General features: G+C 47.0%; 1 protein-coding gene and 2 long non-coding RNA genes across 3 annotated transcripts in view; 1 reads left to right on the top strand and 2 right to left on the bottom strand.

Annotated features, from left to right (window-relative positions):
* Positions 1-14,331, bottom strand: part of MID2 (midline 2) — a 321,117-nt gene that overhangs the window by 285,240 nt on the left and 21,546 nt on the right. The gene's annotated exons all lie outside the window — the stretch shown is intronic.
* The window catches only part of LOC120372031, a 73,670-nt gene that overhangs the window by 40,894 nt on the left and 18,445 nt on the right, over positions 1-14,331 (bottom strand). The window lies entirely within an intron of this gene.
* The window catches only part of LOC120372030, a 39,052-nt gene continuing 27,648 nt past the window's right edge, over positions 2,928-14,331 (top strand). The window contains exons 1-2 of the long non-coding RNA XR_005584708.1: positions 2,928-2,957; positions 6,813-7,030. This is a non-coding gene — a long non-coding RNA (uncharacterized LOC120372030). The remainder of the gene's footprint in view (positions 2,958-6,812; positions 7,031-14,331) is intronic.

Genomic DNA, 14,331 nt, shown 5'->3' with positions numbered 1-14,331 from the left:
ATGTGTTTTTTGTTTCTTGTTAGTTCGCTAATGAAGTAGCTACATTCCTGCAGGGACTGCTCTTATCCCCTGCTCAAGAAAAAAAAGTTCTGTTTCTCCACCCCTTATAGAAAACTCATACTCTACTTGACCTGGAAACCACAATCTTAAATTCCAAAGTAGAATAATCGCCTCCCTGAAGATCTGAGATATTAGCACTGCTGGCCTCGGAACCTATTTATGAAGTAACAAAAAAAGATCTTCAACGGAGAGATATTAAATGTGGTGCCGTGAATGTTTGATACATACACACACGCACACAAATAGGAAATAAGAAAAACATTGAAAGCAGGATGTTGGAAGGATGGAGCATGTCTGTTGTAGCCCTAGATCAGAAGAGGAACTTTGATGGTAAGGTATGAGGGTATCCAACTGCTGGCGGCACTGGTAACCTGACAGAAGCTCAGAAGGCAGCACCTAATTCACATTAGATAGAATGGGCTTGTGACAAAGTGGAAATGTTCTTAATGTTTTCTCTGAATACTGTGTTTCCCCTATGCATTTCTTAGGTATCTGGGGGGGGGGAGGGAATCAGGGTGTATGATTGTTGCAGAGCCCAAGAGGGCCCCTGTGATACTGTCTGCACAGAGAATGGCCAGCCCTCTGTCTCCTGGCAGCTAATGGCCTGGGCCCCTCCCTTGCAAAGATGCCAGCTGAAGGTGTTGGAGAACAAAGAGATCAGGTCACCTCCTGGCCCGGGGTGGGGGTGGGGAAGAGACAAAGGCCAGAGAGGAGGGGCTGGAGAGTTTCAGTTTGGAGCTGGCTGGGAAAATGGAGGGGAGCCCAGACAGGGCTCTGGCCTCCCCTGGCCCCCCAAGATGGACCTGACTGAGGGGGTCCTGTTGTCTGTACATGAAAGACCTGTCTTGGACTGTGTTCCTGTCATCTAAATAAACCTTTTGTTTTGCTGGCTGGCTGAGAGTCACAGTGAATTGCAGGAAGCCAGGGGTGCAGGGCCTTGTCTCCCCCAAACTCTGTGACAGGGCTATAGCCGTCTGCCCACAGAGGCGGTTGGCCCCAGCACGAAGGATTCATCTTGATCCAAGCACCCAACTCGCAGCACGGTGGGGCCTGTTTGTTGTTTTTTTAAACACTATATAAATGTTTCCCTCCCCCACCAATGTTTCTAAGGGTCTTTCCAGCTAGGAAGAAAAGATGACGAAGCTAAGCAAAGTGCTGTTGAATGCCTGGAGTAAAGCAATGGATAAAACAGAGGCCATATCTCTACTATGGACGCTACAGTGACACAGCTAGCGCACTATAGCTATGCCACGGTGGCGGCACCGCCGAGTGTAGAAGCACATGGCAGTGATGGAAGGGATTTTTCTGTCACTGTAGTAACTCCCTTTCCCCAAGCAGCAATCACTGGATCAATAGCAGCATTCTTCAGTCAATCTAGCTGTGTCTACACCAGGGGTTTATGTTTGCCATGCTGAGGGGTGTGGATTTTTCACACTTCTGAGCACTGTACCTGTGTTGATCTAAGTTTTAACTGTAGACCAGGGCTGACAATCAGAGAGGTCACTTGTAAAGACTGTGATACAACACGGCAAGGCGGAGCTGTGATAACTGAGTTGACTGTGTCCCTTTACAGAGACGGGTGGCTGCGAGCTTGAGCGGAGAGCTCCCTGGTTTATCCTCAGCCCACCTACTTCCCATTGGCTGCCCCAGAGATATTAACACATGCAAACCAAGCAGGCACCTGACACAAACAAGAAGGTTCTCCTCCCCCCCAGTTCACAAAAGCAAACTGAGGAACTAATTGGGATCAAGACTGCAGAAAAAATTTGGATCCCACCGGCCTTCCATCTCACATCTGGCAGCAGCCATGATGGAGACAAAAAAACCCATGCTCATGGCGCGTGGCCATTTGTGGATGCTGTAAAGTTCCCCTACAGCTTACACCCTTTCCCTTGAAGCATCTAAGCTAACTTTTCAGCTTGGTGGAGCTGCTTGTGTTGCATGGGTTCACTTGACTCAAAAGACTTTTGGGGAAGCTGGGCTAGTAGCATAGCCAAGTCCTGTCTGCCCAGGGTGTACAAATATTCCATGGGCTCTACTGTATGGGGCGAATCCTTCCAAAACAATCAATCCCTGCTAAACAATGTCTCCAGGACACAGACACAGCTTTTCTTTCCCAGCTGGCAAATCACACACACATTTTACTACATCCTCCTTTTGTTCAAATGAACATATCACTGGTGAAGAAAGCTGGAGAAATCTCTCCCCCAACTGCATTTAATTCCCTGTGTCTCCTGCACAGGACAGCAAAGCTCTGCAGGAACTGCTCCAAAAACGACATCTGTTTTCTGATCCTCCTTCCCGACTCCATTCCCACAAAGCAATCGGTAGTGGTGACTGATGTGGCTGCACCAGAAAGTCCCGTTCTTTTGGACAGTTGACATTGATTTTCTTTATCTGGCTGGAGGTCCCCTTTGTTCCATTGCCAAGCACTCAAAGAGGCTCTGAGAGCAGAGCGAAGGGGAAGCGGGTTTCTGGGATAAGCAGAATGAGCCATCTTCACTCAGACAATTCTCCCCATGCAAAGGTCCCGTGCACGACACCTGCCCTTGTCCAAAAGCACTGTGACCTGGACCTAGGAACCTAATTTCAGTCTGGTGAAAAGGTGCCACACTCACCATTCCAGAAACTGAGGTCCCCTAACCACAAAGCAGGGACAGAACGGTTTGTCAGCCTCATTCACTGCCCCTACTGCTGAAACTCAATCCAGACCGGGAGGGGAATAGTCATTAACCTGGGTGCATCTCTGATGAAAGCAGCAATATGTCACATTAACAATGTCAGCTGTGACATAAGAGACTCCCTACTAGAAGCTGGGCTGTGACCACCACCTCATTAAACACAGATCACTGCACAGCATTGTAATGGGATGCTCACGGCTGAAACACTTCCCAGAGGTGGGTGCTGTATCACAGTCCTTTTTGCATCCCTGGTGCCCCCTGCAGACTGCAGCCAACCTTGCTGGGTCTTCAGTGGATTGGCACTCTGGCCAAGTCACCAACTTCTAATGAGCCCCGTCCAGAGTATTACAGAGTCCAATAAATAAATGGTCTAACCACCCTCACTTGGGTTTTCAACCCCCACTCTAGACCCTTTAAATACAGCTCTTTGTTCAGGCCCCAGATAAGCTCAGTCCCCTTCTGGGGGTTTATTCCACTGAACCAGTCCAGGGACCCTAGACATGACAGCCGTGTACGGCTTGAGTCAATCCATCATTGCTTCTCCCTGGGCCTCTTCCCCACAGGCCCCTTCAGCTTCACCCTCAGCTCAGGGTTAAGGCTCTTCGGTCCTATCCCCTGCAAACCTGGCTGTGCTAAATGTGGCTGGAGAACAGACATTGGCTGCCTCTCCAGCTCCTCTGGCCAAAACAGAGCCCGTCTCCTCTTGTCCCAACTAGCACCCTGCCATTCCTTTTATCTCAGCCTGCTGGGCCCTGATTGGCTGTCGCTAGCCCATCTAGCCTTTGAAGGACCAGGTTTCTGTGGTTCCAAAGTGGCTGAGCAAAGAGTCCTCTCTAGGCACCCCTGGAGGATCCAGCTTCACTGCTCCTTTTGCTGAGTCCTGGGGTGGGGTGTGGTAAGATTGTAGGGCTCCTGTTAGGGAGCCATGTGGGCCAGGTACCTGTCACAGGCATCAGATGGGAACTCTGGTCAATGTGAGCAGGGCCAAATTGAAACCTGAGCCCTAGAGGTGAAAGGTTATGTCCCCTTGCCAGCTCACAGCCTCTGACCCGAGACACATTCAAACAAAGAACCCAGGCTCTGGATCCCATTTCCAGGTCCCTGACTCATCCTGTCTCCTCAGCTCCCCCTTGTAGCCAGAGGCCACCCTGCAGAACCCTGCCTCTATTTCCCCTCGAGTCCTCAAACTCAAAGACACAACCCAAAGTTAATTAAAACAATTCCCTTCTGCGGGTCCAATTTATTCAATCTTCTGCGTACACATTGGCCATCCAGAACCCAACCCCACTTCAGTGTCTCTCCCCCGTTCAGTAGGGAATCCACATCCCAGACACTCCCAGGCTTTATCAGTCTGGAGTTCAACCTCCTTGTTTTAATGTCTCAACTCCTCTGGTGACAGGGTCTTCCCTGCAAGAGCCTCCCTCACTCTCTGCAGGTTCTTGCGCTTTCCCCCTTCACCACAGCATCCTGATCTCCTTCCTAGGACAATCAGCTGTTCTCCATCAGGCCCCATCCAGGCTGTTAATGCAGCACAGGTGGGCTGGAGCAGTTTCTTCAGTAATCAGGTTTGGTTGCCCCAGGCCTCCACCCCTTTGGGGCAGGCCACTCTGCTACAGGAAGATAGATGAAACACTGAGAACATAATTTGCTCCTTTCCTTTAGCAGCTGTGACCTCATGTACCTCAAACATCCTGCTGGCCAGACCCCACCCAATGTACGTGCACTGTGATGTGTTCTGATCGATCTTTTGACTGAATAAGGTCCAGCCCATGCCCTTGTCCTTTCTTCACCAATAGGACCAGTGAGGGGAGAAAACAGAGCTGCTTGCCAGCTGCTCGCAGAGATCAGAAGAAGCTGCATGTTCCGACTATGCAATGCACAGAAACTTTCATATGCTACTGCAAAAGCACACAAGAGCATGTGTGTAAAATGGAAGGGCCCCTTTCCACTGGCTAGGCAGCTGGTGTGCCATGACCCCTATTGTCAATGCTTTTCCTTGTGTTCCCCTCACCTGCTCTCTCTTGTCTTAGACTGTAAGCTCTTTGGGGAGGGGACCATTTGTTACTCTGTGTTTGTACAGTGCCTTTCACAATGGGGCTCCGGTCTGTGACTGGACACTACCACAAAACAATCATTATCATAGTAACCTGCCATGGTGAACAGGGCCTTTTGCCCTTGGGAAAATTGGGATGTAGGGCCATGGTGAGGGTCTTTGTGAGGGTCTCAGAGTGTTGCAGGAGCAAAAGAGGAACAGCACCAGCACATCAAAACAGACAATGGGTGGGGGGAGATGGAACCATTCCCCAGAGAATGACTCCCCCCTAGCATCGGGGCAGGGAGAAGGTGGATACATGAGGCCCAGAGCCAAACCATTCCTGGCCTTTGGCAAATCCAGACCCTGACTGATGTGGGTTTGCCCATCTTTATACCAAACAATTCCCCCTCCACATTCTACCCACAGGCATGTTTTGCTGTTCCAAATGGAAATTCAAACTCTCCATTTCCCAAGCTACCACATTTCCCTGTAGGCCCTGCCATAGGGAAAATCTCTGTGTTCTGCGGAGGGGCCATAGAAAGTTTTGGCACAGTTCTTCTGCACAGACAGTGTCCATGGTAGAGATGGACACAGTGCCCCTGCACTCTTGTGTGATGGCCTCTGCAACGACTTCTCCCCAACACCCCCCAGGGAGCGTGGAGGTGGGCAAGGGCAGGCGCTATGCACACCCACTGACAAGAGCTGTACCCAAGATGGAGTACAGATGCCACCACCACAGCAGTCACCGGAAAATGGCTCTGTGCCCCATGCATCAAGGATTCCATTCCATTCCCCCTCCCCAGCCCACAGAGGGCACCTGTGCTAAGCCCAGTGGCTCAGGTTGTACAAGAGTAAGGAACTGGCATTTTCCAACTTTCTGCACAGCACAGAGGGCTTATGGAATCACAAGCCAGACACACCTGAGCCAATGCAACATTTGTCCATTTGACTTGATATGGGTTTGACTCCTAAGTTAAATATAGTCAGTGCCAAAGATGAGGCTTTCCACATCTCCCATAACTCATCAAGCAGCCAAAGGGAATATTCTCAAACTTAAAAAACCCATAAAAAACAAAACTTCCAACACTGTCAGGTAGAGGCTAAGGACTTGTGTACTCGCAGCCTCTGGATGCCGGCTGCGGTGCACGGTCCTTCAGGCGGCCAGCCAAGCAAACAGACTGACGAGCACGGGCTCGGCGCGCAGCAGGTAAAACCCAAACACAAGATTCTCTGCACCTTGAAGTCTTTAAACCTCGATTTGAGGACTTCAGTGGCTCAGACACAGGTTTGATACAGGAGTGGGTGGGTGAGATTCTGTGGCCTGCATTGTGCAGGAGGTCAGACTTAGATGATCATAATGGTCCCTTCTGACCTTAAAGTCTATGAGTCTATGATTCTATGGAAAATTTAAACCCAAACCACAAATGTTTTGCAAAGTTACAAGCACACATAAGCACAGGAGCTATAACGGGAACTCTTGTGCTGCTTTAGCTTCAGCATTAGTGGTGATTCAATGCCCATAGCGATACAGCTGCTAAGTAAATGTTACAAGTAATTTAAATGATACTTTCTCCTCAATTCTGATTGGCTGAAACAGTATCATGTGATCCAAAATAGTTTTGTACTATGGTCTGACAAATCAGGCCACAGATTACTGCACATGCTCAGACAAAAAGTACTTACAATGCTTCCCACCTCCACCCAGCTCCAGTAAATCAATGCACCTTGCAGCAGTGCCCTAAAGGCTATTTTAGACCAAGGGGCAGAACTAGTTACAGAGCTGAGGACACCCTAACAGAGTGCTCTGCTGCCAACCCTTTGTCTTTAAAATGGAGGGCACTCCAGCTTGGGCAGTTCTACTGACCAAGCTGCTGCTCTATGGCCAAGTGAGACATGTGTCTAGCCGGTTGGCAGGTCCTAAGGATTTAAAAGTGAAAAACGACACCTTAATCTCTCCCTGCACACTGAAAGGCAGGGAGTGCAGCCAAGCACGCTGGTGACATGCTCCCACTGACAGGCACCCTTCACCCCTACAGAATGCACTGGTGTAGGTGTCCAGACTGACTCCAGGTGCAGCCCCACGTACAGCAGACTGCAGTGATATTGGCTGGCGGGGATAACAGCATGAAAGAATGAAAGAAAAGAGACGGTCGCAACCGCTTCACCAGGCCCAGATGGGGAAAAGCCACCCTTGGACACTGTTGTAATCTGGCAGCTGGGGATCCAACAGCATCTAGGGAGCACCAACCACGAGGTACAAAAAATGGCTCAGACACAGGTTTGATACAGGAGTGGGTGGGTGAGATTCTGTGGCCTGCATTGTGCAGGAGGTCAGACTTAGATGATCATAATGGTCCCTTCTGACCTTAAAGTCTATGAGTCTATGAGTCAGGCACCTCTCCCCCTGCTTCAGTCAACCTCACCGTCTCTCCTGGGCACTTTCCCCAGCCCAGCATCTCAGTCTTATCCACATGGAGCTTCAACCTGCTTGATGCCATCCATGCCCCAGTCTCCCCCGGTAAGAAACGTTCGGCAGCATAGGCTGGCCAGGCCGGATCACCTAAATAAATTCCTGGAGATGCAAAACCACCAGATATTAACAGTTCCACTGATGTTAACTGGGAGTGTTAACTGCGTTAACTGGTGTTAACTGCGGGTGCTTGGCACTCTGGGAATCAGGCCACTGCTCTAAGGGCCTCAACACAGATTTAAGTTCTCAGCTTTCTATCCTACTTAGGCACTTCTGTAGCCCTGGTGAGTGCAGTATCTGAGCACTTTATAGTCTATATTTATCTTTTCACATGCCTGTGGGGCAGGGCAGTGCTATTATCCACACTTTATAGATGGGAAACTGAGGCACAGAGAGACTAAGGGTATGTCTACACTACAGTTAAAACACCTGCAGCTGGCCCATGTCAGCTGACTTGGGCTCATGGGGCTCGGGCTACAGGGCTGTAAAATTGCAGTGTAGTCGTTCGGACTCAGTCTGGAGCCTGAGCTCTGAGACCCTTGCTTCTCTAACATGTGCACACACTTCAGTTCTGGCCTGCTCTCTCTCAGAATACAAAAGCTAGAGATTAATGCTTTATCCTGTCTGAAAGACAAGCATCCCCAGGTGCTTTAGTAGAGAGTGATGTTTTCCGTTCCTAGCCCTAAAAGCTCTTGAGACAGTGACACTGAAGTCAGGTGGGAAATGAAGTGGGGCAGAAAAAAAGCAAGATGATCATTCAGAATTATGCATTTTAGGTCTGAAATCTCACAACCTGCCATGGATTAAAAAAAAATGCAGTATGCTTCTCGAAAGCTAGGTATCCCAGCAGCCTGATGGCAAATAGTATTTATTTCCAGTTCCACTGGCCCACAAGCTATTGGACTGAAAACTGTCACTGATCTTTAGGACTACCACTGCTTTTTTTTTATTTTTATGCATTGGTTCATCACTTAATCAATTAGATCCTGCACCAGAGGCCAGTGCAAATTCTGACCCATCTAGATCAGGGAGAAAGGCCAGGAAAATTCAAATTTGAGTATGAATTAATTAAATAAATAAATAAAGATGCTTAAATAAATCTTAAGGCTGATGCAGTTCCTCACCAACACATTCCTGGTTTCTGTTGCTTGTCAGAATTTAAAAACAAAGCCTAAGTAGCCTTAATTATACCTGGTGTTTCACCGCATTAACCTATTCAGTTACAGTCATTTCTGTGCACGTGATAAAGGCGTGAGCAAGCGTGAACAGGATCAGAGAACAGAGCGAAATCCCAGTACTTGGAATTATGATAGATCTCCCTGCAAGTCTTGTCCTGTGTGCAGGGCTCTCTCCGTTTCAGATGATGTCAGCACCACAACTTCCCAAACAGATTACCCTGAATGGAGAACCAAACCATGATACAAATAAGCAAACATATCCCACTGCAGAACAGCTATCATATGCTTAAGATCTAAAGCTATGGCCAGCCTCTTTAGGCAAGCTGATCAAAATGTGGGCGAGAGGCCAAGATACTAACCCAGAAAGTGAAGTCACCTTGGTTCCTAATACAGACCCTCCCCCACTTACGCAATCGTTCCGTTCCGGAAAACCTTGTGTAACTCAAATTTTTCGTAAGTTGGAAATGTATACCTGTACATTCTGCAAAAATTTCCGCAACTCGAAAATCCTATATCTGGCTTGTGGAATTTTTTCTATAAGTGTGGATTTGTGTAAATCAGGTCTTGCATAACCCAGGGAGTGTCTGTACAGCATAAAGACTACAAATCCCAGTCTGCAATGCTCCTTCTGGCTCTTGTGCAGTCTCAGCTTGGATTGACATGGAGCACGGTATTCTTTCATGGGCCATTCCTCCTCATTAACTCTATGCAGAAATTAGGTGCAACTCTTGTCCTCTTTGGCAAGTTACTAGCATGGGCCTCAGCTGGCTAAATTTGTGGCACCCTTGCCTTTAAACCAAATTACAATCACTATCTTGACTTGCACTGTAAGAAATCAAAGTCATTTTGATGTGACGAGCACACTATACTGCTGTATGGAGACTTGGGTAATCATTTGACCCGGGAATCTGGCAGGGGACCAAAGGCCTTTATCTGAGTGAAGGACAACACAAGATGCTCTTTTGTCTGCATGCAACATCAATTAAGTTTTTGCTGGTTTACAAGGCATTTGGCTTTGCTGGAAACAAACTGAGGGAAATGCCTAATGCTCTGTTGAGGACCTATTTTAAGTCACTCCCCAGCTCAGAGAGATTTCTAGCAATGTCTGCTGCTGACAGGCTCAACACAGAGGTAACTAAATAGATGAAATTGTGCCGGTTGGCTCATGTTCATTTCACGACCTTCAAGCATTTAAAAACGACCTGTGCACTGCTAGAGCTCGGCAGGGAATTGTGGTCTGCACAGGAGAGGAAGAAAAAGAAAAAGAAAGATTACAAATCCCAGATCATGTTAAGGATCAGGTGTTGGAAAGGAAGGTGGGGGGTTGTGCGCTCTGCCTGTAATGAAACATCTGTCAGTAGTCACAGCGGCTTTGACTTTAAATTAAGGAAATGACATTAGCCTGTAATTCCAAAGCTGCAGCAGCCAGCCAGGAATGGTTAGCTGTGTGAGAGGGAGGAGAAGGAAGCAGCCTCTTTCCCTGAGGGAGAGAAACAGAGAGGCACCTGTCTGCACTAGTCTGACAGGAATTTAAGAAGTTTGAGCTTGACTGGGGCAAATGGGGTTCTAATCTAGTTTGTGGACGGACCGTACCATCTTAGAATAACCATGTTCTAGCTGAGCTGGGAACTTAGGCTGGCGCACAGTTTTTGAATCCTGTTTGAATACTCTGTGGTCTCATCCACACTATCTGGCAAATCAAGTTAGGTGTGCATCTGGCCACGATTAAGTCGATGCTGTGTTTAGACATCTCTCTGTAAGCTAGGGTGCCAGAGAGAGAGAAAGAGTAACATATAAACGTATGTTACTCCATGTAAACTGGATCATTGGTGGTGTACATGTTGAAAGAGTATGACCTCTTTTGGGTCAGAATTAAGATTGGTTTTGGAACAGATACAATTTAGATAATGCTTTCCCAGCCAGAAGGCCGAGAAACTTTTCATGGTCACCCCCCCTACCCTTGTCAGTACTCCACCCCAGGGAGCCAGGAGTGGGGCCACGGCTCATGGGGGGGGGGAGCGGACAGCTGTAAGGGGGCCACAGCAGGGGGCAGGTCTGGGGTATAGGTGCTGGAACAATTTGTATAGTGGGGATGCTGAGTGCCATTGAAAAAATCTGTAAATCCTGTATATGATGGAAACCACTTCAAGACAGTGGGTGCTGCTGCACCCCACTTCCAGCACCCTATGGTCTGGGGCAGGGAACAGAGCCGTGGCTGGGCTGCAGTCAAGGGTCAAGGCTGGGGGCAGAGCTGGAGCTGGGGCCGCGGGCAGTGCCGGAGTGGGGCTGTATGGTGGTCCCTCCCTGCCGTCCTTGGGGGCTGGCCTGGTCCCCCCCCCCGATCCCCTCAAAATGTTCCTCCACGCCCCTATAGGGGGATACACCCCACAGTTTGGGGACCTCTGAGGTAGGATGAACTTTGAGAGCAAATAATGTCATTAAGCAAATATCTGACCTGTTAGTGTCACAGAACAGTTATATCAAGTTACCTTTATTCTCATTTCCTTCCTGTCCAGGCTGAGATATTTTTAAAATGGTAATAAACTTGTTGCAGACTTAGTATAAGGGTCATAGTAACCACAGCTGCAACCTTAACAATATATGCTAACTCATTTTTTTGTGTAGGAGAGACATGGAAAGAGATTTCAATTTAGCCTCATAGCATTATCAGTAAATTATAAATTAAGCAGTGATCTTCTCGATAACTCTCACAGTAGAAGTGAAAAGATTTTCAAAAGTCCATAGGCAAAAAAGTCCATATTTCATGGAAGTTCTTAGTAATTCATTTCACCATTCACATAAGAACACTAGAATGGGCAGCAACTTTTCTGCGTAGGAAAAAACCCATGCTGGCCCAGTTCTAACTTCATTCACACAATCGCATGAGCACACTGAAGTCTGTGGATCTATCCAAGTGTAACCGAGCATGGAATTTGGCCCGTATATAGTATGTACTTAGTGAACCGCCAATATAAAAGGTTACAAAATAAACGCATGTCTCTGGTATTTAGGGAATGCCAATCACCAGAACATCTAGGCACTGACAAAGGAAAACATTGTGCTAAGCTGGACGCTGTCTGATCTCTGCAAAAGGAGACAGAGAACAGATGGAAACAGTGCTGATTGGTATGAAGTAATTAATGCAAGGGGGGGAATAAACCTCCTTTTGGAAAGCTATTTTCTCTGCCACAAATCATGAATGGTAGCATTCTGAAAGAGCTCTGCACCAAATACCCTTCCCAATATAAATCGCTCTCACACAAGCACTTTGAAAAATAACCTTGGTGCTCTTCCCCTCCTGCAGTTATAGTTCTAGAGCAGAGGTTTGCAACCTTATTTCATTTGCAGACCCCTAAAAAATTTGAAATGAAGGTGCGGACGCCTTGGAAATCTTAGACAGTCTGCAGATTCCCAGGGGTCTGTGGATCACAGGTTGCAAACCATTGTTCTGTGGTAATGACAACCTTTCACAGACCCCTTGGACCACAGACTGACCCACTGTTTAGGGGTACCAAACTAGCAATCAGCACCAAACAGCTACAGTGTACAGTAACATGTGTGGCATGAAAGGACAGGATTCTGCATGTTATGCTCCACAGAGAGAACCAATAGTGAGAGTTTCAACTAATCTGACTTTTTAATTGGCAGAGATTTCATTTCACTGATAGTGCACTGCTATCTCAGACATTTGTTTCATCTAGGTCAAGGCATTACTTTCACTCTTAATCTGCATTAATTTTTAATTTGATCTGTAATGCTAATTTTTAGTAAGTGACTAACTCAGGAATTTTTGCATTACTGCGACCATAAACCAGATTGTATTCAATTTCCCATCCATCTCTGAACACAAAGAACACAGTGAAAAGATAAGCAATAAAGTCAAACTACCTTTTTCCCTTCAATAGAAGCCAGGGTTTCAGAAAGGATGCATCATCGTCCTCTTGCCTCTGGAGACATTGGCTAACTCCGGTAACAAATACAAATGAGTTAGCTGGTCTCATGTTATTAACTAATACCCAAGCGCACCACACAGCTGGGCATGACTAGCAGTCTCAGGCCAAGATAAAACCAAGATTGAAACAGCACAGAGTATTGTGGGTCAGCCTCAAGAGACGCTGGCAGAGCTGTGTTTGGGGGAAGCTTGCCAAGAGGCTGTCCAGTGGATCTGCCTTACATTATTAACGCCTCACTTCCAAGCACCAAATTCATTACAAGGCATTGCACAAAACACAGAAGCAAACTCAGGGTGGATTGTACAGTTTCACACTGCTAACACCGGACCTCTCTCAGATAGGTAACTGCCTGGGAACTGGACAGCAGAAGCCCTCAGATGGGAGTGCTATTGCTGCTTTCATCCAAAGGCGCAGCTTTACATACAGTCATCCTCTCAGACCGCCACACACATTTCTCTCAGCTAAATGCACACTGTCCAGTTGCCAATAGATTCACAGAGGGCATCTGCTCCAGACAAACATAATGAGCTTGCCAACTGAATTCTAAACCAGCAGCATTACAGTTCCCTGCCATAAAAGCCTATGTGACCGTGCATGCGCAATCTTTCAAAGCTCCAGGTTAGCAGGCAAAATTGGAACAGACACACACAATCCTGCAAAGGTAAATATGATGTGAATTCCATTTTGTCTAAAGAAGGAGAAAGGAAAAGCACTTCCCCCCTCTACCCATTGCTGCTTTAGATGAATATATAGAAGGCAAAGGTAAGCACTCTTCATGGTTGAAGTGCTCTGCCTTGTCACTGTAAAATCAGATATGAATATTTCAGTGGGTCTCTCACCATTTAAGGTCACACTGCAACAGAATTCTCTGAAATTGATCATTCTTAGAAACTTTTAACAAACCAAACAGCAGAGATCCAAAAGGTGTGACCAAAAAATGTAGTGAGTTTAGAATTAAGTTTTTCCTGTTGAGATTAAGATACAGCATGGATTTAACATGGGCAAAGGCTAACTCATCAAAACTAAACACAAATCCTTTTGAAATTCAGCATCCTAAGGATTTTACCATAACTTGTTAACATCATCAGACATAGCTGGCCAGAGCTAGTCTCAGCTGAGCCCATTTTTTATAGAAAGTGCTCTAGTTATACACAGCACTCTAAACCTCATTATTGGAACAGACTAAGAAAATATCCTCTCTCACTATTCAATTCCAGGCAGATTTCCAAACCTTCTCCCTCTTACATATAAGATCTGTAACACTGGGGGAGAGAGGCTAACAAATTCATAGCAATTAACAGAGAGATGCCTTAATAAAGAAGAGCTACAGTCATATTTTGCAATGCAAGATTCCCTGTTATGAAAAATGAATCAGTTGGTTTTTGGGTGTGGGTGTGGGTGTGTGGGTGTGGGTGTGTGTGTGTGAGAGAGAGAGAGAGAGAGAGAGAGAGAGAGAGAGAGAGACTCTTCTGCTTGCAACCGCAGGGTATTTACTCTGCCTCATCAGAGCACATGGCCTGGACTACATGTGACCTCTGGCCGCTGCACTTTCCCAACCAGTAGAGTTCACAAAGAGAAATGCTTCTGCTGGGTGGTTGCATGTGCACAGTCTCCTTGCCTGGGAGGAGATGGCGTTTAAGAACTCCTGGAGTAACTCGTATGTGGCATGACAAGATGGGAGAGGTAATTTTTTTTATTGGACTAACTTCTGTCGGTGACAGAGGCAAGCTTTCAAGCTACACAGAGCTTCTCTTCAGGTGTAGGGTCTACTTCCTATGTGGAATGGCATTACTGGCTGTTGCTTTGTCACTAAGTTTCTCTACATGAGTGCCCAATGTTTAATGTATTTTAACACAGTTTGATTCAATAACCCCACTTTGCAACTTATTCCATATTTGCAGCTGAGTGATACGGGTCTACACAGCTTTGCTGTTTACTCAATCTTCTGATTTTA

The sequence above is a fragment of the Mauremys reevesii genome, linkage group 9 (assembly GCF_016161935.1).
Source record: "Mauremys reevesii isolate NIE-2019 linkage group 9, ASM1616193v1, whole genome shotgun sequence".
NCBI lineage: Eukaryota > Metazoa > Chordata > Testudines > Geoemydidae > Mauremys > Mauremys reevesii.
Note: the sequence above shows the minus strand (reverse complement) of the source record. Positions and strands in the feature narration are given on the sequence as shown.